The sequence below is a fragment of the Equus caballus genome, chromosome 20 (genome assembly GCF_041296265.1).
Source record: "Equus caballus isolate H_3958 breed thoroughbred chromosome 20, TB-T2T, whole genome shotgun sequence".
In the NCBI taxonomy this organism is placed as follows: domain Eukaryota; kingdom Metazoa; phylum Chordata; class Mammalia; order Perissodactyla; family Equidae; genus Equus; species Equus caballus.
The window spans coordinates 66,605,948-66,632,030 of record NC_091703.1 but is presented as its reverse complement, the minus strand read 5'-3'; the positions used below and the strand labels follow the sequence as shown (position 1 = coordinate 66,632,030).

Below are 26,083 nucleotides of genomic sequence, written 5' to 3'. Positions count from 1 at the left end.
GGCTTGGCCATGTGACTTGCTTTGGCCAATGGGCTGTTAGCAATTGACAAGACGCGACCAGAAAGGGCTTCAGATGTGCTCGTGCATTCATACGTTGAGGCTTGCTCTCCTGAACAGCAGTGAGCGTGAGACAGACCGGTAGCTCGAAGCCAACCCCTAGTCAAGCCCAGATCGGGTCCTTCCACACCGCCAAGCTAAAGAGGCGATAGTAAGCTCAACTAACATCGGCAGGCACACTCCAGCCATCCCACAGAAGTTTGAAAGTTAAATGCTTATGCCCTGAGGCTCTCATGGCTCATTTCTCCTCCTTCCTCCAGAATCACTGGCAGGCCCCATGGAAGATTCTATATATACAGTTTCAAAGATGGATTTTTCTTCCCACTGTGGCAGGTCCAGCCTCCACCCCATGTTTTCATGATACTCAGGTGCCAGGTGTCCAAATATTTCATAGTAGGCACCTTCCCTAGGCCTATTCTCTGAGGATAGGGCACCACCTTCCCTCAGGACCTACTTAACGCTCATTCAGATGGTTTCCCAAAGTCCTCTCAAATTTCTTAATTTTAGCTAAAGCTAATTCATAATAATATCAATGAGAATGATCAAAATCCTCATGAAGGCCAGGACTTGGTTCATTTGATTCATTGCTATGTCTCTAATTCCTAGAAAATTGTCTGCCATATGGTAGGTGCTCAGTATGTATTTGCTGAATAAATGGATAAATGTGTTGGCACTTTTTTCGATATAGATAATGGCTATGTTGCACAGGGGCCTGTAGTACACTCACTCAAAAGATAGTTACTAGAGAATTCTGGGATGTAATGGGGGAAAACTGGTAGGATCACAGTGCTTTTCCCGGAATTTCATAAGTTATTCCATGTAGGTTTCCCGCCAACTCCACATAATAGTACATAACATGGTACATTATTGCTACTCAGTGTAAGTGGGGTCGGGCCTGGACGTGATGGAAACTGGCACTGGAGAGATGGTCACTCCAGAGTTGTGACCGGCAATCTGAACCTCCATCTGATCTCAGCCCATGAGCCGTGGGTCGACAAAGATGACAACTATACACCCAAATCCAACTGCCCATTTTCATCTCACCAGGGAGCAAGAACATCGTCTTAGGGGCCGACTCCGTGGCCAAGTGGTTAAGTTCCTGCACTCCGCTTCTGTGGCCCAGGGTTTCCCTGGTTTAGATCCTGGGCAGGGACAGGGCATCGCTCATCAGGCCATGCTGAGACGGCATCCCACTTAGGAGAACTAGAAGGACCTACAACTGAAATATACAACTATGTACTGGGGGGATTTGGGAGAAGAAGAAAAGAAGATTGACAACAGATGTTAGCTCAGGTGCCAATGTCTAAAAAAAAGAAAATAAATAGATAGATAGATAGATAGATAGATATACCATCCTATATACCCCCTCTGTTATCCATTAAAAAAAGAGAATGTTGTCTTAGAAAGGCAGTACGGTAGAACAGCAGGCAAGGGGTCAGAAGAACTGAGTTCTAGGCGTGGCTTGCCACTTGCTGACTAGGAAACGTCAGGTACAAACTTTCTGACCCCCATTATCATCGTGCACAGTGGGCATAACACATGCGGACCCTCTCTGGGAGGCTTGTGGGCAGAAGCGAATGAAGTACTGTGTATAAAATGCAGTGAAGACGCTCAAGCATCATCCAATTGTACAGGATTGTTTTAAAAAGGTATTCTTCCACTCCACTCGAAAACTGACGTTGGAAATGGAGGGACTCCAAAGCTGTTGTATGTGAGACGAGGTTGAATAACACCACCATCGCGAGGCTCAGCGCCAGGCAGATCCAAGAGCAAGAAAGAAAGAAGACAAGACCCTCCTGCAACAGGAGCTGACCACGCTGAAGCTGAACTGGGGCTTAGGAAGGAAAAAAGGAAGCAAAAAAGGCTCCATTTACCACGTTTGCAATCTCCTGAAGGAAACATGATCTGAACGATCCATCACCGACAGGACAGGCAGCACAAGGGGAAGAGCGCACCCTGGTCCCCACGCAGTCATCACCGTCCCCGCGGTCAACGCATCCCCAGCACATTTGACGTCTGCGCACTGATCTTGAGAAAGAATTTAAACACCAAGCTTTACAGCTCCTTGCAGAATGAGTACGCATTGTAAATGTTACCTTATCTGAGACTTCTGTGTAAGAGTCCAACAAAATACGTCAACATGAAAGGAGCAAGCGCAAGAGCCTCGCTTCAGCCTTCTGCCTGGAGCTTTCTTTCTTTCTTTTCTTTTTTTAAGAGGAAGTTTGCATTATTTCATCACTTTGGATAAAAATGCATCAGACTATAGCTCTTAAAAACTAGCTTGAAAGGTAGACGCTGTCTTAGTAACAAAAATATGTTTTTGGAGGAAAGCTTAGATAGCAAGTTATTTTTTTTTAAATAAGTCTTAAAACGTTGGGACAAATAATAGTTATCAAACACTCATACACAAATTGTGGAAGACTTCTAAATTATTCTGATAAACTTGCAACTGAAGGTTTTCCAAGAAGTTATTTGTTAATTCACTTTGACTCACTTCACCAAATCCTAATGACAGGCTCAAATGCACGAGTCTCCACCGTGGAGGGCTAATTATTCCGCATCCAAGGTCTTGTTTTCTCCTGTCCAGAATGATTTTCTGGGTAGTCAACTAGTATCTGGAGTTCCCCCACCTTGAGGCTTCCATTATAACTACTTCCTTAAGTTTTCTAAATACAGACATAATAAACACACTACAGAATTCACTCACGTGAAGTGCACAGTTATATGTGCTTTGATAAATGCAGTCTTTTAACGACCACAGCCAAAATACAGAACATTTCTCTCACCCGAAAGAAGCTCTCTCCTGTCCTGTTAGAGTCAGTCTCCTCCCTTCTGCTCTCCCCTCTTTCCCACTCAACCCCATGACAACCACAGATGTCTTTTTATGTCCATAAGTTCCCCCTTTCTAGAATGATAAATAAATGGAATCATCCATGATATAGCCTTTATTTGTATGACTTTTTTCACTTAGCACAATATATCTGAGACTCATTTGTGTTGTTGCAAGTATGGTAGCTGCCTCCTTCTTAATGCTTCGTAGTGCTGCATCTTACATCGTTTATTCACTCACCAGTGGACAGCCCTTTTATTGTGTCTAGTTTTTGCGTGTTGTGACTAAAACCTCTGTGAATATGGACGACAGGTCTCTGCGAAGGTGCATGTCCGCATTTCTCCTGGGTAAATACTTAGGAGTGGAGCTGTTGGGCTACACGGCAGGCGCACGCTAATTTTATAAGAACCTGCCAGACTGTCCTCAAAGTGGCTCACTTCACTTTCCCGCCAGCCGTGCAGGAGAGTTCCAGTTTCTCCATCTTTAACTGTTCAACGGAAACCTTATAATTAATCATTGTATATGAACCCACAGGATGACTTGACAATTGATAGCCATTTGAAGTTAGGTGTAACATTTATGAATATTAAGAGTTTGCCTATCTCATTTCATTCTTCCTGTATCTCTACAAGAAGAGTATGCATAATATCCTCATGCTTCAGATGAAAACACTGAAGCTTAGAGTAGCTAATTTGCCCACAGAACCACTGGCAGACCTGGAACTTTGTCTGAGGCCGTCTGATTCCAAGGCCGCTGGAGTGTGCAGGAAACAATTGGGGTTGCCTATAAACATATATTTAATGACACACGGAAAACAGAGCATGGAGCTGTTCTTCCTCACTCTTCTTCACTCCTGATCTTTGGAGAAAGACAAGGAGAGCATACTTACATGACTTAAAAGCTCTTCCTTGCTAACCTTCTATGCCCAGACCCAGGGATAGAGGAGGCGACATTCCTGAGGAAGCTGGCCTCCCAAAATAGGATGCTGAGACCAAAGTTGCAAGTCACGCTCATTCTGCCATCCCTACTCCATACAGATCCTGAAACCGCATTAAGATATTGCATTGAGCGGCATAAAAATGCACCCACAAGCACTTAGATGGGCAAGTTCTCATCCTACAGAAATGTCTTCGCACAGTTTGAAGTGCACTTGCCTAGTCACCAGGGACAAGGTCGGTCAGCAGGGACCCCGCGATTTAATTGTCCCTGCCTCTGCTCTGCAGCCTGAACAGGCTTACGCCCTCATTCTATTTATGGGCTGAGGAGGCAACTTAGGTTCTTCTAACATAGAGAGACTGAAAATACAAGGTGGTCTGATTTGGCACAGTCAGCATCTCCACACATGCCCAGGCCACCCCTGCTCTGACGGCCTGAAGGCTGCCCAGCTCACTTCAGTGGGCAGTGTGCTTTCTCGCCGTGTCCTTGGGCTGGCGCTGCCCATCCCTGCTGCTCGGTCTTCTCTTATCACCATCCATGAAATTATTAGGGCCCATGTAACATTACTAGGAAACCCACACTTTGCACACCTATTATGTGTCAGGCATTTTGATAAGTGCAGCAAAAATACCATGTTGTTTGATATCTTTGTAATATCCTTATTGTCTGTACCGTACACAGGGGAAACTGAGTCTTAGAGAGCTATGTGGCACATCCAAGATGACACAGACACATTACCAGGTTCAAGGCCAGGCAACCTCGCTTCAGAGGCCACACTGTCCAGCACCTTGCTCTCCTGTGCTGATGAGCTCCAATCAGATGGAGGGTCTGTGTGGGGATGAACACGGGGCCCAAAGCCGAGAGCTTGGTCAGTCTGCGAGCCCACCAAGACCACGCTGTGCCCCAACTTGGAATGCTTCTCTAACCTGTGCCTGCCTGAGGACCCTTTACATTTTCTTCAAGGCCAAATTCTAGGGTCACTTCTTGAATCTCTTGATAATTCACATAGAAGTTTTGTATTCTGTGTTCCTGTCGTCTCTGACATCTCCAGCTAGCAGTTATGGCTGCCTGATAATAATTTGCTTTTAAGAGAGTCTTCTTCATTAAACTAGGAGATATCTGAGACAAAACACTTAATCTCACTTCCCTTGCTGTGCCAATCAAAATCAACTAAGTTATGCTGCACACTAGACACACGCTGGACACACGCTGGATATCACACTGGAAATGTGCTGGACACACACTGGACACCACATTGGACACATGCTGGACACAACACTGGACACCACATGGAACACGTGCTGGAAACATACTGGACACGCACTGGACAGATGCTGGACAGCACACTGGACACATGCAGAACACACTCAGGACACACACTGGACACCACACTGGGTGCGCTGGACACCACACTGGACCCAAGCTGGACACACGCTGGACATGCACTGGGCACTCGCTGGACACATTGGACACACACTGGACACCATGCTGGTCACATGCTGGACCATGCTGGACACATACAGGACACAAGCTGGACATACACTGGACACACGCTGGACACCACACTGGACACGCACTGGACATGCACTGGACACCACACTGGACACATGCTGGACACACACTGGAAACCACACTGGACACCACACTGGGCCCAACACTGCACACCAGAGGGGAGGCCAAGCCCATAAGAGGAGGCAGTGCCTCTTCTTATCTGCAAAGTTCAATAGAATACATCTGTTTCCTAGAAGCTTTTCTTTTTAAAAATACGTACATAGTATTCACGTAAGGTTTACACAACACAGAATCACACACACCTATAAGCTATTTTAAATATTAACTATCTCATTAGGCAAATTTTTGTAATAAGACACATTGTAACTATGAGAATAAACTCTAATGCGTCTCCAAATTTATATTAATCATAAGAAGGTTTTACCAAGTAATCTAAGTCATGTTTACGGGGTTGGGAGCATCTTTGATTTTATGCACTGTATCTTATGTAGGCACGTGTTCCAAGAAAATTAAGAAAAATTGTTAATTAAAAATATTTTTAAAGGAATTTGCTTTCCTATATTAAGCATTAAAACTAATAACAAAATACTTCCATGTGTTCGATAAAAAAATTACTTTAAGTCTATGAGTTTGCAACTTCCTATCACTTAATAGGCTTAAGCCATTTAAGAATTTGGATTGGCAATTTTACATTGAGGATGGCAGCTCAGAGAACGGATCACAACTTGGGTGTTCAAGTACTCCATCAGAAAGTCGATACGCTCAAACAATTTGGGAGCAAAATAACCATGATACCTACAATTTTGACATTTATGATAATTAACTGCAGCTTTTGAGAAGGAAAAACTGCTTATTGCCTATGTTATATGGTACGTGCTGAACAAAGTGGAACCGCCCTTAAATGACCAGCTGGCATCACGCTGCTTCCACACTACTACCACACTCTGATGCGTACAGCAGCTCTGCACACCCAGAACCTGCAACTATTACAGTGGCGCCAACTTTGAGCACAGGTAAAGTTCAACAAACTAAAGGGGAGTTTTGTCCTTTTCAAAGAGTGGCTGGCTCCTAATCCTTGTGAAACACTGTTTCACAGAAATTGCAAACTCTTACCCCTCCAAGAGTGCTGAGTCTGTGGGCAAAAAACTGTCTGGAACGATCCAGTGGGAAATGTGCAAAGTGATCTGTGCTACACAACCTTAAAATGAACACAGATCAACAACATGGTTCCTCAAGGAATCTCCTTCTGCTTGGTCACAAATATCACAGGTTTCAAGCAGCTCAGCATAGCCAGAAAATATAACCAAATTCAAAACTTAAAGTTAAAATTTGCAGGTGAAATTTCACCTCTAAGTAACTCAAGCTATAAGTAAAAATTAATTATTTACAACTCGGTGGTGGGTCAAGTTTTGTGTTTTTTAAAAAATATAGACATGCCAACACTATTTTAGCAGTAAGTACAGTACATGAGAACATGGACAAGTAACCAAGACTATATCTTGACCCTTTCCAGTACTAGCTATATTTATTTTTTGAATGAAGATTTGAACTCACTTTTGATCTTAATACACATCTTTTCCTTTTAGTACATATTTTCCCTTTTTAATACACAAGTCTTTAAATACTTACGGCTAGTTTCAATATTTACATAAATTTACATTTCATATTTGCACACATTTATCATTGAAAATAGTGCTCTAAATCAGTGTAAGTATGTTTAGATAAACTGTCCAAGGATAACCATTAATATTCAGACAGAGATTCTGAAAAAATTATAATTTATAAGCTTCTAATTTTTATATTTAGTATTCTGTTTCTATCTTTGATTCTAAGCTATATTTTCTTTGTCACTTTTGATGTCTCCTTACAAAATACCAGGTACTTTCTGATAATATAGAAACAGATTATATATTTTAAAAATCCTCCAGGGTTCTAAAAAAGCTACTTTTATCTGTTTGTTGTTTGATAAATATTACAATTAAATGTAGCATAAAACTGTAACTATAAAATACATAAAATACCTGGCAGAAAAGTAACAATTGAATTATTTTACTGTACAAATTTGAATACTTTGACATTCAAAAAAATTTCAATTGCCAGAATATATGTACAACGTACATAAACTAAGGAAAGTGACATCTATTAAAAATGATACATAACCGAATTTCGAGTGATCAATTTTAGGGGTCATTTACAACCTGCTGGTGGAATCTAGTCAAGGCAGTATCTAAAAGTTTATTTTTAATCCTCCCATTAGGAGCAGAGCGATAAACACAGTCAGCTGTCTGTCTGACTCAGCTTTCAGCAGACGTGCAGTTACCCCTGCTGGCCTCACTCAGAGACAGTCAAGACCGCCACGTGCTGTGATTTCGGCTACGACAAGGAAGGCCACAAAGATGGGCATAAAATAACCGTGGTGGTGCCCACGTCACTCGTCAGCATTGTAAGGCATTGTCCCAGAAGGCGTCTGGGGACAGGGAGGAAAGAGGACCTGACAAATCCACCTGGGACCCACAGCTCCGAGGTAAGGTGTCCAGTGGCAGAAAGGACAGTCTTGCAGAGCTGGAATCACACAGAGGAAAGCAGTGACGGGAAGTTACTGTGAATGCCCTCCCTGGGCCTGGGGCCCCTGTGCCGCCTCAGGAAGCCTGGCCTCGCATCGGATGGGGTCAGCACGGGTCGGAGGCTGTAAGGCACAAGATGTGAAAGAAGGTGCAGTGCCCCCCTAAACCAAGCAGGCAGTGCCACCCAAGTTCTGCTGGGCAGAGAGCAGCAATTAGGAATGTGGCAAGAGGATAAAAGCAGACATAACAATATGGAGCAAAGCACTGAGATGCACAGGCAGGAGACAGTGCGGAGGCAAGCAATCAGAGGGCTGACTTCTGTGCAGCAAGAAACACAGGAGGGAACGAGGCAGCTCAAACGAGCACTGAAAAACTGCAAAGCAGACCCTTCGCAGCAAGAAATAATTCTAGTCAGCCTTTGCTCCCAATCTGACATGTCACCCTAAATTTGGAAGCTGTGGCCCATAACATGTAGACAGACTTCTCCAATGCTCTCTAGTAAAACCACTGGACGGGGTTTTGGAATGTTTCCAGGCAAACTCTGGTTTGTAATATCCCTCCCCCATGCAGATTCATAACAGCAACTACTGACAGAGATTTTCTCCTTGACCAAACTCTGCTCGGGCACATCTGAATCCTCTCCCCAACTCAGCCCACGCTTTTGGATTTCCATTTCCGCCAGAATCCTGCTAGGTCAGTTGAGCCCAAAGCCCCCATCTTCAACATCTGAGCCCCCTCCATAGCTACCTGGGTCCCCATGCTCCTCGCCCTGGTCTCCCCAACCCCAGGTGACGCCTGACCCCCTGGCCGCCTTCAGCACGGATCCTGTGACACTGCTTTAGCCAAAACTCCCCTATGTTGTCTCAGTAATTTTCCAGCCATCGACCCCGTCCTGCTCCTAAATTCTCCCTGGTCCATGCTGTATTCGGAGCGGAGCCCCACCTCTCTCCCTCACTGCAAGACTCCATTTAGTGGTCCCCACCCATCACAACAGTCCCCCTTTGAATAAGACCTTCCTTATCGTACGTCAACAAGTGCATCAATGATTTTTTCCTTAACACTACTATTTACTGGGAATCTACTGTGCCCCAGACTCATGATCTCATTTAATGTGTAAAGTGCTACCATTACTGAAAACAGTTGAGGACAGATGGGAAAAAGTCATACTCCTCAAAGACACAAATTTATGTAAAATAATTTACTAATTTTTTTTTTTAAAGATTGGCACTAACATCTGTTGTCAATCTTATTATTTTTTTTTCTTTTCTTTCTCCCTGAAGCCCCCCAGTACATAGTTGTGCATTCTAGTTGTGGATCCTTCTAGTCATGGCATGTGGGATGCCACCCCAGCATGGCCTGATGAGCGGTGCCATGTCCACGCCCAGAATCCGAATCCGGGAAGCCCTGGGCCGCTGAAGCAGAGCACACGAACTTAATCACTCAAACATGTGGCTGGCCCCTAAAAATGTTTTTAAAAGTTTAACCTGATAAGAAATTACTCAAGTCACGGAGTATTGACTGAAAGCTTCTATTTGCAAGGCATCTAAATGTACATAAAACATAGCATGTGTAGCAATAAGAAAATAATATTTGCAATATACAGTTATGCAAAAAAACCAGATAATGGATATTACATTATGACTGCAATTTTTATTTAAAAAAATGTGTGTAACTGGAAAAGATAGGGAAGACGTAACCAACCAAAATCAAGCAGTGGTAATTTCTGAGTAGTTGTTCGATTTCAATTTTTCTCTCTTGGCTTAGGGGCAATACTTCTCTACAATAAACATTACTTTTGTATTTAGAAAAAATCAAACACGCTTATTCATAAAAAAACATGAATGGGCATTACATAAATTTATTCAGTCAGTAAAGTAGTAGACTAAACCTGTCCTGGTAGGAAAAAGAAAGTGCATTGAAACATCATTATATAAGGAAGGAGGAATGAGATTTGTCACCGTCACAGACCTGACCATGCCCAGCCTTAATGTTCCCTCAAGAGGACTAAACTTTAGACAGGTTTCTCCCTGACTAGGGGCCCCTCACCTCCCTTTTCTCAGAGCATTTACTTTAGAAAACTTGCAGTTGGAAACTGCTCCTCTGCCCCTTTGAGATGTAAATCTTCTCCCAGCCTCAGGACAGTTTACAACCCAGGAACGTCTTTCTCAAGGACCCTGGAGCCATCCTTTGAATTGTCATGTCAGAGAAGATGGTCTCCATTGGTCTCTCATTCTCCTGGGAAAGGAGGGGCCTGACTCCCAGAGGAGCCAATTAGCAAACACAGACGGCCCATCACAGGGATCCACCTCCTTCCTTCAGTCCTCCAATACTTTCCCACTAGCTCACCCCGTGTTTGAAATCCCCCACCCTCTGCTTCAGCGGACTGCAGGTCAGTCTGTCCCTATGGCAACAGTCTTGACCTCTCAGTCTTGAATAATGACTTCCTTGCCTGTTTAACTCTGTCCAGTGCAATTTTGCTCCCACAGACCATACTAGCTCATGGCAAGTTTACTCTGCTCTAAAAAGCACTCTTAACCCCACTCCATGGGGTTGGGTGGTTCAGCAGTCTTGGGTCTCGCCAAGCATCCCTTCTCTTCCACTCTGCCCTCCATGCAGCCAGACGGATGAAGTAAGATCCCAAGATGGAGATGTTTGCAGAGAGGTTAGCATACTGCTGACTCTGTGCCAAGGCTGTGTTTGCCAGAGTCCCCAACAAGGTACTGAAACGCTCCCAGCTGGTGGTAAAGCGATAGTTTGCTCCATCCTTGGAGGTACGTGCCTAGGGAAATGCTTTCAAAAGGAGCAGGGAAAGCAGAAGTAAGGATGTGATTGGAAGCGAGAATTCCAGGATCTCAGTTATAATACCACCCCTAGCCCCAAACACCACTGTAACTCCTAACTATTAATAATAATAGCTGTGACTTGAGTGCTTATTAAGGAGCAGACACCATACTTCATGCAAATTGCCCCATTTAATGTTCAAACAACACAATGAGATGAATATGGTGATTACCACCATTTAGATGAGGAAACCAACAATCAGAGTTTAGTACTTGCCCGGGGTCACCCAGACACTTAGTAGCAGAGATGGTATTTAGACCCAGGCCCAGGAGCTCCATTTGGCATTATGTGCTTATTTTAAACTGAGTTGTTTATCTCAGGAGTCAAATTACAGTTCATATTATTAATCAGTCTGCTTAAGTTGGCTTCGGTGAGGGCTTGCCTCCATTAAACCTGGGCAGGTAAGCTAAGACAGAGACAAGAACTAGGCCAGCAGACAAGTGAACACCCAAAGAGGTAGGCTCGAGAGCGAGACCCAACAACTCCAGGGCATAAGTGGACCGTGCCAGAAAGCTAAGACTTCCACCTTCCCTGATTGTGAGCCATTGGACCTGTGATATTGTGACTTATAACAAGAAATACCAATTTGACCTTCATCCCCATTTCTGGCACAGAGCTCCTAAAACCTTTGGAATTTCCTGCAATAAGAGCGATAAAGGTGCCTCTTGTTATGTTAATGAGGTGACTGTTGGAAAGCACCTCTGGATGGGGCTATTGCCAGGAGAACTAACCATGTGATTAGAGTTGAAACTTTCAGTACCCCGCCCCCCCAACCTCCTGGGAGGGGAGAGGGGCTGGAGGCTGAATCAGTTGCCAAAGGCCAATAATTTTATCACTCACACCTATGTAATGAGGTCTCCATAAAAACCCAAAAGGACAGGGTTCAGAGAGCTCCAGGGTTGGTGAACAGGTGGAGACATGGGGAGAGTGGTGCACCCAGAGAGGGCACGGAAGCTCCGAGCCCTTCCCTCAAAATTGCCCTACGCATCTCTTCCATCTGGCTGTTCCTGAGTTATATCCTTTTATAATAAACCAGTGATCTAGTAAGTAATACATTTCTCTGAGTTCTGTGTGCTGCTCTAGAGAATTAACCGAATCCGAGGAAGGGCCACCAGAACCTGTGTTCTACAGCTCGTCGGTCAGAGCCCAGGTGACAACCTGGACTTGCGACTGGCATCTGAAGTGGGAGGCAGTCTTGCAGGACTGAGCCCTTAGCCCGTGGGGTCTGACGCCCTCTCCAGGTAGACAGTGTCAGAACTGAGCTGAAGTGTAGGACCCCTGGCTGGGGTCAGAGCGCGGCCTGGATGTGAGGAACCCTCGCACAGGTTGTGACTGGAGCAGAGCACGGTCAGGCCACACCGCTGTTCAGCCGAGTGTTCAGGGAACTGGAAAAGGGTTTAGGGGGTGACTTCCAATCTTGCTGTAAACATGATAGCTCCTTTTAGCCAACGTGGGCTCTGGAGGGCCTCCCACCCTGCGCCAGTCTTGAAGATACGGACACGGCACTGGACAGAAGAGTAGCCCCTGGAGGCACTTTATCCCCCAGAGTCAGACACCTTTCCAGAACTTCTCTGCTCTACCAGGAAATTCTCTAAATTCAGCTCTTCACGAGCTTAATAGAATTTGTCGGAACAAATAAAAATGGCAAGCAAGAGGATATATTGGAGAATATGAGGAAGCCATTTTGTGTAAACCTAATTCGGCCTGACCTTGTCTTTCCAAAAGGGCCCGACCACTGCATTGAGCATGCATTGTATATCTGCTTTAGATATTCCCTATGGCAAGAGCAAAGGCCCTTGAGATAAAGATGCAACTTCCCTCCCCCTCCCAACGTTGGCATTTCTTTAAGGATTAAGCATCTTTCCTTAGGCTAGGAACTGATTGCTTTGCTCACCTGTGACCACCCAGCTCAGGACAATAGACTTGCCTCCTGCTACGCCCTCCAAGATAGCAGACCCACTAACTGCTGTGTCCATCAAGCGCTGTGCCTACAGGGCAATCTTGTGACTATTGTGGAGGGACATTTCAATCATATGTGAAACAGCCTGTTTGGGAGTATATAACGGCTCTGTACACCTCACTTCCTTGGTGCCCTTTCTTCCTTCGGGAAGAAAGGCCCCGGGCCATGGTCCTCAGATTTCAGCTCAGAATAAACTCTCCCAAATTTTCATTTATAGATTGGTTATGGATTATTTTCGTCGACAATTCCAACCACAAAACCTAGGACTGGTTCCATAGTGGAAGATCAACTCTCCTCAAGGTAATTCTGCTCCTAGTTCTGGCTTCCTACTTCCAAAGGGAAGAACAGAACGAAGAGCCTGCCTTGTGCGGGCATTTCAGTACCTTCGTGCTTGATTATTTTTGCTTTTGGTGGTGTAAGTGGGCACCTACATACACTTTTACGGGCATATCCGGCTGGATCTCAGGCAGAAAGGATGGAATGAACTGGGAGAGGGGTGCCTCACGCGCTGCCCACTGGCTCCTCTTTCTTCCCATTGAGAGCACGCTGTCGTGCTCCTGTGGCTCACCCACGACCGTGCATGTCTAGACCAAAGCATATTTCACTGAGGGAACCCTATGGTTTTTAAAACAAATTTTTTCCAGAGGTTATGTAGTCATACATTTTTCTTAATTTTTTCTTATCAAAATGATGACAGAATATATGTGAAAATATACGGTATTAGAAAAATAATCCATAGCCCTTAAATCAGGTAAGATTATGTCCTGACACTTTGTTAATTGGTACATAAATTATCTTTTCTGATTTCCGGAATAAGATGCAGAGTCGGTGGAGAAAAAATCCATTTGACTTGATAAAATATTCATCCCTCACCTCTGGTCGAATTCAAGTTTTCAGTATAATACCAAACCAAGCATTTATCTGAGAAGTGAGGCGAAAGGGTTAATTCTTCAGGTTATTCTCTTGTCTCACCCAGAACTGCAAGAAAATCTCCCAGGAAACCAACCCATCTGGGCATCTTATTGCTTCTTTTTCTCCGTGTCGTCTTTTCTTTCTTTTTTCCCCCCACTCTAACTGCATTTACTTTACTTTGTCTTTTTATTCAGTTTGCACTTTATCCTTGGTCTCAATGTTGACAACACTTTGATTTTACAGAACTTGAATCCTGAGTTCCATCTCATCCCTTTCGTTGGGGCAAACACATATGCACACACGCGCACACATGCACACACATTAATTCTAGAAGGAAAGGCAGTCGTTCTACTAACGCAGTTCAGGGCCATTGCAGAGAAGCACAATGATGGCGGGAGTCTTGGAGCCCCAATAATCAGATGCCGTGCTAGCAGGGCGGTGCCTTGTCTGGGATGTTTAATACTAAACAGCAGGAATCTGATGCCATTTGGCAGCTGTCCTGGGACTCAGAGTCCAGGATCAAGTCCACGGTAATTTTTTTCTCTCTTCAACTGGTAGCACTGTTATAATCCAACTAACTTGGACCACCACCCCCCCCCCCCCCCCCCCGCGTCCCCACAGCAACTGATCTGTAGACACAATAACGCTACCAACGCCCACTCACAATCAGTGCGATTAGCGAGGCACCACACTTAGCTCAAAAGAGAAATATATGCCCAGTAAAGGATAACTGGTAAGTAAAAATATACAAAAGTGCTGACATTACAACCAAAAAGAAACATACCACAGCACAGAAGTTTCTCACGCGGCAAGCAGGTGAACAGTCGTGGAGATGACTGGGTGCAGCCGAGTATTTTTAGGAAGATAATTGTAATAGTTGAAAGCTGACAAACTGATTCATTGCAACCTATATTCAGTGTTAGTATGTTCCATTTTCATCTACGGCTTTTAGGTTTGGTGCCAATAGTTCTCAAACCTCTCTGACTACAAACTTGAAACCAAAGACAGCACTTATGTGTTTTAAATGATTTGCGGAAGCAAATACCAGAGGTAACGCTGGGTCAGACGGATGCAAAGTTCTTCCAGGAAACTCTTGGAATGCAAGTTTAACTGTCTGAATTAAGCACACACTGATGCTCACCCTTTTCCTCCCACACCCCAGATCCTCTGCACGGAGTTGAGAGAGAATTTAAAACAGCCCTGACTTGTGAGGGAGACCTGGGGGGGAGCGTTCCCGCACTGGCCCCAGGACCGTCCCCACATGCAGCTGGAAGGGACAGGTTCCCCTCAGCGTCCAGGAGGGACTGCAGAGCAAGCAGTCTGGGTTGGGTTTTCGCCTTGCAGATTGTGCTCTTATAAGATTATTAACTAATTTAAAGATGCATTCAAGTGTTCCTAAGATTTGAAACTGCTTCCAATAGCTGGTAACTCGATGGCAGCCCCTCTGCAATGATGGTAACTGGAGTGGAAATCCCACTGGAAGACAGGCCTATGGAGAGGTTCGAAGCTAAACTCACATAATTTTTTAAAACCCATTTGTGTTTATTTGTGACTGAGGAAGAGCTGATGAGCATTATTTAGGGGAAGTGGGGCAGCTAAAAGCCCCTCCCCCACTGGCATTTGGTCTCAAAAATTCAAAGGGAAAGATATTTTCACTCGTCATTTTTCAGTCAAAACACCCCATGTCCATTTCCAAAGTAATACAGATGGTCAAACATCAAGATGCAGGTTTCTCCACAACGGACTACTTTGTCAGGTGACTGCTGCTGATCCTCATTCACAGATACGATAGAGCTCCCACTGTCTGCCCAGCAGCACGGCTGGCTCTGGGCTACAGAGATTAACAGCTGAGAGTCCAGTGGAGAGAAAAGGCAGGAAAACATACAGGGAAAGAGCGAGACGATGACAGCAGAAGCGACAAAACACAAGCCTTCCAGGGTACGAGAGGACGCCTCCTGCAGAAGTGGGGGCGGAGAAGCCCCACAAGGGAGAAGACCCCAGAACTCAGTCCACTTCTGCACAGTTTCTCTGCCCTTCACTGCTCCCTGTTCTATCCTTTTTCCATCCTCCACGTCACTCCCCACCATCGCACTCTGGGTCAGTAGTCAAAGCACGGAGGAGGCGCCTTTGAGAGTAAGTCCGAAGTCATGACGCTGGACTGTCAGCCTCAGGGCAAGGATTCTTGTCCATCTGGGTCACTGTTACATCCTCCAGTGCAGAACAGGGCCTGCCACATATGCATGTGCTCCTTCAATATTTGTTAAGAAAAGAAAAGGGAGTATTAGGAGCCTAGCAGTCTTTCATTTATGTTCCTTTCCTCTATCCCTTTCATGTCACATTTATTCCCACAATTTAACATGCTTCCTAATGGCACTTCATAAAATTTTATTCTAGGGATCTTCCCACCTATAAATTATTTTTAAAAATCCAAGGCATGTTGTAGAACATTTATGTGTCAACATATGTGTCCTGGAATGACAACACTAATCACCACTGATGATAATCCATCGTATTGTTGGAAGATGACCGATTATCTGCTTCGCCTGGGAAGCGCGATCCACAAATCCCTTTATACCCACAGAGCCTGCTCACCACCAACAAGGTTGTGTCTCCCCGGGTCAATTCTTAAGATCTCCCCATCGCACTTTCTTCCTGCTCTTTCTTTTATATTTCACAAGCATATGTAAATGAGAGTTCTGATACAAATGCCCTGTATTTAAATATACGACATTAAGCAAGTGTTTCTCCTGAGGTCTCACGTGACCCTTTTAAATGCAGGCACAGCAACCTTCTGAGGAAATTACTCAGAGATTCCTACTTTTGAACTGGAGAGAATTAAGTCCCTGAGGGCCAGTGTATTTGAGTTTGGTGTTTTGAGCAGGCCTTATACACGAATATGTACATGAAACTATAATTGCAAAAATCTATTCCCAATGTCAAGAATATTAGTGTCAACAGTAAGTGATTTAATTACATGAAGGGATTTACTTCTATTTTCAGTGGTTCATAACGACAAGGTCCACATGGGGCCAGGCCTTCAGCTGATGCTGGTCTCGTGCCGCACAGCTTCTGATTTTAACCCGTCTGACCTTTCCAGTCCTGACCTTTTCCTTAATATAATCAAAACGCTTACATCGGATATCTTCCGGGTTGGGCTGTGCTAACATCATTTCCATTTGTACATCTTCAGGCAAGCTTTAGAGTGCAGGAAGAGGATAGTTTTTATTTTCATGATGGAAAAAGAATTCTGAGTTTGCTAACGAAAAGGGGGATTGTGGGGAACACATACTTGGGTCTGAGTCACTTAAAGTCAGTAAAATACGGCAGGAAGAGCAGGAGATGAGGAATCAGGGAGCTTGGATTCCACTCATGCCCAGCTACCTGAGTAACTGTAGACAGGGCCATGCACTGATCTCAAGGGTCTTTCCACCAGTTGTATAATCCCCATTCTGTGAAACGTTCATCCCTCTAAAATCCGGGAGATGATCATATTGAACACAATACCAAGTTTCACTGGGTTTCAGGTTTTATTTATAATCTTCTCATGTGTTAACCATAAGTTTCTTATCTTCATTTGCAAAATAGTCTAAAATAAATACAGAAGATACCATATTTAAGTAGTCTTGAAATATATCTCTAATAATAATTAGAACTTTTCTCAATGCCATCACTTAATATCATTAAAATGCTATTCCTCTGTCGTCTTCTCAGTAGGCACAGAGTGAGAAACTGTACTATTAAAAATGAAAATACTCGAAAATAATGAACTACACACATTTCAATAGGCCATCTAGTTTATTTTCTCAAGTTCTGTTTTAACGTGGCCACTTGAAACCACAAATGCTGGATCCCTTTGTCTGTGAGAAAAGCCATTCTCAGTGAGGCCTATCCATAAGATTGATAATGATGAGACAAGCACACATGAGGAAATTCCTAATAAAAAACAATAAACTGGAGAATAAAAACTGCAAAAAAGTGGCCTAGTTCCTATGAGGAAAAGTCAAGGTAAAATTATAAAAATAAGCTCATTTTATCATCACATTTCTTCTGAGGACAAATCTGAAACTGGTTTGGAAGTATGGACATCAAAATATAAGAAATAAGGGGCTGGCCCCGTGGCCGAGTGGTTAAGTTCGCGCGCTCCGCTGCAGGCGGCCCAGTGTTTCATTGGTTCGAATCCTGGGCGCGGACATGGCACTGCTCATCAGACCACGCTGAGGCAGCGTCCCACATGCCACAACTAGAAGGACCCACAACGAAGAATATACAACTATGTACTGGGGGGCTTTGGGGAGAAAAAGGAAAAAAATAAAATCTTTAAAAAAAAAAAGAAGAAATAAATTTAGAGAATAAATGATCTATTGAAGAAAATTATGATTGTTAACAAGACAAAAAAAATGCTTTCTGTTTTACACATCTGTGTCTTCATATACTCACAGCTTTATCCCATGCACTTGGGACTTTATTTCTGAATTTGCACAGTAGAGAAAGCAAGGCTATCTTAATTTGATGATATTTGTCACCATCTACATAATATCTGTGGCCATTAAAGTATTATTCACCATTTCCCTAAATATACAAATAAAAATTTGCAAAGGTAGGCTGAAATATTCTGCTCTTTCTCCAACAACTGAATTAGATACTTCATGGCAAGGTTTTTGCAGAGTCCTGGAGCCCATCAGAATTATTCTTATTCTTTCCCGTGCCATGCCTGTCCCATTGATTTTAACATTAGACTTTAAGCCTGATAACTTTCATTTCTTTAACAGTCTCAATTGAACTTTGAGAATATACTATAATATAATTTAGTTTCAAAACCCCCCTCCAGCGCCAAACTGACTTCCAGATTCCTCCAGATGCCTTATTCAAGGCATGCCAAATCTTCTTCCTTCTGAGGAAAATGGACTTTCACGGGAACCGGGGCTCCTTTGAATTAGTTCTTGCTTCAATACAAGACAAACTTTTCAGAAAAGAATATAATAGTTTTCTGCCTTCCTGAAGAATGTGCTTACTACCATATTAAACAAAATGTCTTTTTTCTTCCTAATAATCTTCTTTATCGTTTTCTCACACTTTCCCCCATTTGTATATGATGCAGAATCACCTTTCTCCAAAACATTTTTTCTTATAGGAAATCCATTTTTACATGAAATGCATTCTGCTATCTCTCCAAATAAAATATACTTTGTCCCCAGTCTGGCACAGGAGAGCTTTAAGAGCGAAAAGGAAAGCAGTCTGCTCCCATGGCTGTCACCTCTGTTCTCTGACCACCTTTATATCCTCTGCAGTGCCAAAGAGCCAGTCACTAATTCACCAGCCAATACCAGCAAGTGCCAACTGTGTCAGCTCTATATCTGAACGCAGGGATGTGGCCCTGAACTGAAACAGCCCGAAGCCTACTCTCAGGGAGGATGCCCTCGACCAGGAGGAGAAGCACAAACGTAAGTGGAAGACGTAAAATGCAGCCCAGACAAGTGCTCTGAAGGAGAGGCTCCGCGGGCAGAGGACAAGTCCTCTGCACAGCCCAGTGCTGCAGTTTCTCCCTTTACTTCCACTACCCGGATTAAGCCAGAAAACGGAGACTTCCACTCTCTTGCAAAAAATGAGCATTATGTGGACACGTTTTCCACATACATTAAATTCTTGATGACAGACTGATTTATTGGAATTTTTCTTGTTTCCTCTCTATTTCTCTCCAGGAAACATCCCACTCAAAACAAGCTACTCTTTCTGAGTCCGTGGCTGTCAACATCGACTGCACATTGGAATTATCTGGAGGGCTTTACAAAGCCCAGGTGCCACCTCTAGAGATTCTAGTGGAATGGGTGCAGCCTGGAAATCAAGATTTAAAACCTAATGTGCAGCCAAGATTGGGAAGCACTGCTCTATGCACATACTGCTTTCTAGAAATCCAAACACCCGATGAAGGAAAAAATTACATCAGCTGGTTTATTGTACACACGATTGGTTAATAAAGAATATTCTAGATATAAACGTTATTCATCGGTGAAGTTTTACTTTATACATTTCTTTCTTCTAATTTTCCATAATTCAGTAAATCATATTGATTTTAATATACCCTCCCTAAGATAATCAGATAAAAGTTGAAGAAATCAATTCAAATGTAGTTACCTTAGGGGATATGTGTTGAAAAAATGTTCTTTGAACATTACATCAAATAACGAAAAGGAAAAACTATCAATAAGGAATTGGTTAAATAAACATTGTTACATGCACATGGCGGGATAACATTAAAAATAATAAGGTTATTCTATGCATTCCTTTTTTTCTTTTCAAAGATGGGCACCTGAGCTAACAACGGTTGCCAATCTTTTTTTTTTCCTAAAGATTGGCACCTGAGCTAACAACTGTTGCCAATCTATTTTTTTTCTTTCTGCTTTTTCTCCCCAAATTCCCCCAGTACATAGTTGTATATTTTAGTTGTAGATCCTTCTAGTTGTGGCATGTGGGATGCCGCCTCAATGTGGCCTGATGAGCGGTGCCATGTTCGTGCCCAGGATCCAAACCAGCAAAATCCTGGGCCGCCACAGCGGAGCGCGGGAACTTAACCACTCGGCCACGGGGCCGGCCCTGATTCTACGCATTCTAAACGAAAAGATGTCCAGGATACATTGTTAAATGGAAAAAAAAAAAAAAAAACGATTTCAGAACAGATTGCATGAAACGAGCTCCTTGCTGTGCTTGTAGGTATGTGTAAGGATGGACACAAACACCTGTAAGTTTGCTCATCTGCACACAGGATGATGTCTGGGGTCCTTAACTCTGCAGTATGTAGCTTGGTTTGCCAAGTTTCACTCTTCGTTTATACACTCATATATTGCTCAGCTTTCTAAAAGAATGAGCACACACTCTTTTGTTTGAAAACTTTAGGATTCTGATTTCCACAATTTCTACAGAGCACACTAATTTGCTAGCTTATGAATAATATTAGGAATCTTCCATGACTTCAACCACAAAATGACTGTGCAATTTTACATAAGACTGTGTTGTTTCAAAAAGAAAACTGTCCAACTGGCAATTTATAAACACATTCTGCTTACCTGCCAATTCAATCTATTATTTTTCAAAGATTATAAATTAGTCTCTAATTTTTATTTTACTCTACGAGGCTTGTGATAGTGATGCCAGGACTTTCCTCCCCGTTCATCCAGAAATAAGACCTAACCATCACTTGGTATTGGCCAGAATGTTACTGATGTAGATTTCTATAGCAGTTAGACGACACCCTTCAATACCATTCAATAATGTATTTCCCTACTATGAAATAAAAAAAACCCACCAGATAGTCACATACCTAAGTTCACAGTACCTCATACTCCATACTGTAGACCCTTAAGAATTTCACTGAATTTTGTCTAATCCTTCAATTAATAACATCTGCCTTTATTCAGCCAAAACTAGACTTTCACTTCTAATTCACTGTGACTCTTTATTTATCACAGGATACACTAATACATATTCAACACTGTTTGAGTTTATTATGTTATACAGTTAGCTGTAATAATTTTACAAACCATTGCACAAAATTGCACGGTAACAAGTAAGAAAATTGAGAGTCAGTCAGGTCTAAATACTCCGAATGTCTCTATCCAACACAGTAATTCTGCTGGGTTTATATATGACTAGCCAAGCCCTGTCACTGGAAAAGATATGGTCACTGGAAGGCAGGACCAAGCAGAGCACAGGTGGTGGAGGGTACTCATGTCTTCTCCCCATTGCTCCATCTCAGAGCGAAAATGTATAAGGAATGCCACTCATTAACTTCTAAATTTCTTCCGCCTTCCTTCTGCACCTTTAATCAGTTCAGATAAAGTTTATCTTGGAGTGGGAGCATCTTGGACTGACAATATGACAAAACAAGTAGAACACGGGCTTTGCATCTAAACAGACTTAAGATGTATCTTGGTTTGCCACATATTGGATGCATGAGCTTCACTCAGTTTTCCGGTATATGAAATGAACTTATAATACCCAACTCATCATACCATTGTATCATACACTCAGCACGATGCCCATCATCAGTGTAGTCCAGGTGGTAATTAACTAACATTAGTAAACTGCTCTCATAAAGTGATGCCATGAAAGGTATCTGTACAGTTCAAGTTCACGTCATGACTAGTATAAAAGTTACCAGCCTGATGTTAACAAGTAGAAGTGTTTGGGCTACTATTATGGCTTGAAATCTACAACAGTTTACTCACTAACTCTGTTGAGGGACATCAACTACCCCCTTCAAGAGCTGCAATATTTGGTCTTTGATTCTGCTGATGACATGAGAAAATGGTCCAGGCTTGTCTGTTCAGCCCTGAAGCTGATGTGGATGTCTCAAGACTGCATCGGCTTGTCATATGAGACTCCGCAGCTGTGTTTTTAATGTGTGCTACATCCTGTCATACCAGAATTATTGGGTCTTTAAATTTGTGTCTACATTATTCATGTGAAACTGAGACAGAAGACATTTGTATCAATACAGTATATGGAAAAGTCCCTTGGTGGAGAAATATATTTTGATTTGAACAATCCAAAGTTCATGTCTAAACTGGCTGAATTAATTGGACACTTTCCCAATTCTCTAACTAACTGACTAAATATATAATGGAGTCTACTGTTGCTATAAGGAAACACCAGAAACATAAGCTTTAAAGCCACAGAGAAAAAATCTGTAAAACAGCATAGTTGGGAAGAAAACAACATGGCTGACCAAAGTCAAAGCCACGCAGACTAATGCTAACGCTTAGTATTGAGTGTCTTTACAGAGTCCTAACTTCATTTTGGTCCTAACTAAATTTTCCTCCATTTCTTCAAATTAGATTATACAGAAATGCAGTGATCACCTGAACAACTGGACTGCTCTGTGCCTTTGCCTCCTCCACACGTTCTGTTGCAGGACATTGTAATTTACAATATCAACCAACGCCACTGTGAAATACTTCCTCTAAGTAGGCGTTTTCCCACACCACATGTGACAAATATTCCAATCTGACAGAGCTCCACGTCCACTAAATCATTTTCCTCAACTGCATTATACCTAACTGCCCGCTTTGTGGCCTCTTGACAACTATTGTCCCAGCTGTCTCCCCCCAACACATCCCAATTCAAACAAAAGAGAAGGAAAATAGCATTTATCAGATGACTGACCTTGTCCTGATGTCTTTTCTCATAAAAACCTATGAAGACTTATTATCTCCATTTCACAAATAATAACTGGAGTTCTGACTTACACGTTATCACACGATGTCACTGCACCGCAGCTGGGGAGCAAGGTGAGGACTGAGAAAGCTCAGGCAGAGGGGTAGCTACTTGTCCAGACTGACAAATGCAATCGTTGGAAGGTGTTAAAATCACAAAATGAAAGATGGCAGAGAAAACTCAAAAGTGGAATTAGTAATCTTCCCAAGTTACTCCCAAATAACCCGTGAGTATTGTAAAAAACCTACTGTATCTTACAATTTTCTGTGAGTGGTTATTCACACACTCGTGCATGCACTCAAAAGTGTTCACTGAGCATCGACTAGGTTCCAGGTACTTCCCTTCCCAAGACAGCACCACAGAGTCTCTGCCCTTGAGGAACTCAGACTCCCTTACAGAACATTCTTCGAAAGGAGGAAATTTCACATAAAAAATAAGAGATAGTGTGCCACTCGTGAAGGCAACACCCTGAAGAACTTTCTAGCAAGATTTTCTTGTATATAAAACAAATAAAGGAAGAAGGAAATACTAAGATAGGAACATACCTTTATACTTTATTGTCTTGTAATAAATGGTCAGCTTATAAGCTTTCAGTCCCTAAACCTCTTCACAAGAACTCGCCTGAGAATGAACCCCTGGAGATGATGCTGCCAGATGGGGTCCAAGGTCAGCAAGGCCTGTTCCCCGAGAGGCAACAAGAAAAACTTGCCTTTCTTTATGATGACCGTTCTTCGAGCCCGTCTACCAAATGCTCTGTAATGTCTTGTACTCCTCCTAGAGCACAAGCTCCTCAACTGTCAACTGCTCAGGTGGTAGAATATAAAACAACTTCAAGTATGAAACGCAAAATGCTTAACAGGACAAACCTACAACCCCCACAGGCAATTCTGCAGAAATCGAGGGAAAAAAGAACACCGTAGCAGGGACAACTGGAGCGGGCAGGACCTTCAGGGAGACTGTCTACAGACGGTAGGTAACTACTAGACTGGAGCAGAAGACGAGAACCCTCCTGTTTTCTGTGCAGAAAAAGCGGCAGAATATTTCTGGGCAGTCACAGACGGGGGCGCAGCACGCATGCAGGTCCTGTCCTGGAACTGGCCCTGCGACCATTACTGACACGGCTGTCCTTACCACGGGGTGGAGATGACACGCTAACACAGCCTCCCCCATTTAATGTGGCTTGAGCAGGCTGGGGAAGACAGGCCCCCATCTCACCACCTGGTACCCTTGGGAAAACCATCAACGCATTCGACAGTCACGGGACCTGAAATTCCAACGTCAGAATCCTGTCTCCTTTGAATCAAACAAAAATAAGTGTTGCATTACATTTGTTAGATGATTTATTACAAGTACTACATTAAATTTTTTATTAGTTTTGGAGTCAGCAGTAGCAGTAATGCCATTGCATAAGTTTACCATTCGGTAGCCTGCTGAGGATGACCAGGAGTTGAATTCTAAAGCAGTGGTGAGCAGTTCAGAAGCAGACTGAGGCACAGGGCCCTGACTGTGGAGACAGTGTGGGACATTACAAGGGGCAGGCGAGGGGACCGTGAGAGCTGGAAGGAGAAGGTGGAAGTTGCCGAGGGAAGGGGGGAGGCTCTGACTATGGAGAGAGAAAAGTCTTACATATTAATTTCATTTATCTCACAATTTATCCCAGGGACAGCAAAGCAACATCAATATTTTTTCAAGCTATTATTTTGGTGGAGCACTTATTACATCCTAGGCATATTCCTTTATTTTATTTCACCTAATTCTCCATCCACCTCCTCTTTCTTCCTCTTTAAACCCTGTCTTCTTTCAAAAAGGATTTGAGGGAATATTATTCACCTCTAAAAAGGAATGAAATTTTGATACATGCTACAACATGGATGGACCTTGAAAACACTATGCTTAGTGAAATAAGCCAGACACAGAAAGACAAATATTCTATGATTCTGCTTATATGAGGGACCTAAAATAAGCAAACTCATAGAGACAGGAGGAGAACAGAGGTACCAGGGGAGTTATTGTTTAATGGGGACAGAGTTCTTGTTAGGGATGAAGAAAAAGATTTGGATAGAGATAGTGGTGATGATTACACAACACTGAGAATGTATTTAATGGCACCCAATTGTACACTTACAAATAGTTAAAATGATAAATATTGTTATGTATATTTTACCACAACAAAAAAAGAATTTGAGAACGCACAGAGAGTACATACAACAGCTTGTGTGTGTTTGTATGTCTGCAGGAGAGAGAGAGGGAGAGAGAAAACTGGAACTAAGTGCAAGGAAGAATAAGAAAGCAGGCTGCAATTGGGTAAGCAGCTATAATATATGCCATTAGGTCACACACAGTGGTTAAAGGTAAGATGCAAGTTTTGTTCAGATTTTCTTAGCACGCAAATTTACAATGTGCATAAATAACAAATGAAACAACTGCTGGGGAGAAGGATGGGTGGGGAAACCAGAGAAAAGTACCACCAGAGACTCTCACAAGGGAAATCTTGCCAACGTGGGCATCGTCTCCTCAACTGCACTTGCCTAACGAAGACCCAAACAGGTTCCCTTTTGGTTGCTATTTGTATACAATGACTACCTTTTATATTTGTGGTTCCCACCAGAGAAAGCAAGGAATATACAAAGTAATATGCAAGCAAATTTTAGATTGTGAATGATTCAATAGCTGTGTAGGAAAAAAGCCTTTAATAATTTCCCACCTCCTTTTCATAAGCACTGTTGGCTTCTACGTTTGCTTAAGTAGTGGGCAAACTTCTTAAACGGCCAAAATGCAGCCCAGTAACTGTGATTCCACAAGAGCCCAAAATCACAGGGTTCGTATTTGTAAATCACTGTTCTCGGCACAAGTCACACCCCAAAAAAGGGTGTAAAGGTGGTTGGAATTATCTGGAAATTTTAATACACTGTATTCGAAAATAGGAGTTTGAAACTTTTAAGTTCCCTTTGACAGGAAAGTGGCTGAAGAATGGAAGGTGTTCCAGACCCGAGTTTCAGTTCACAGCCTCGCTGGCTTCCGTGAGACCAGAGAGGGGCCCTCTTGCGGCGGCTGTGCCACGTGATCCTCTCTGACATACCCTGGAGGATGGCTCTGCTTTTGGTTAGTGAGAATTACACATGCAAATCATCACCCCGTAAGCTGAAATACATCCCAGTAAAGCAAATAGGCAATATTTTTTAGTTACAAAACTTTATTAGTTTACTCGTGTGTAAACAGTGGGCGCATGTTTCTTTCTGGTCTTGAGTTCTTAGCAGGAAA

The 26,083-nt window shown here is 43.0% G+C and overlaps 1 protein-coding gene and 1 long non-coding RNA gene across 28 annotated transcripts in view; one reads left to right on the top strand and one right to left on the bottom strand.

Annotated features, from left to right (window-relative positions):
- RIMS1 (regulating synaptic membrane exocytosis 1) overlaps nucleotides 1-26,083 on the bottom strand; it is a 418,194-nt gene that overhangs the window by 357,371 nt on the left and 34,740 nt on the right. The gene's annotated exons all lie outside the window — the stretch shown is intronic.
- LOC102147891 (uncharacterized) lies at nucleotides 7,663-19,610 on the top strand. Of its 2 annotated transcripts, XR_011429831.1 has the most exons (4): nucleotides 7,663-7,859; nucleotides 12,918-13,000; nucleotides 18,901-19,053; nucleotides 19,312-19,609. It is a non-coding gene; the product is annotated as an uncharacterized lncRNA (long non-coding RNA). The 2 variants fall into 2 exon arrangements; XR_011429832.1 differs by lacking the exon at nucleotides 12,918-13,000 and having other exon boundaries at nucleotides 19,312-19,610.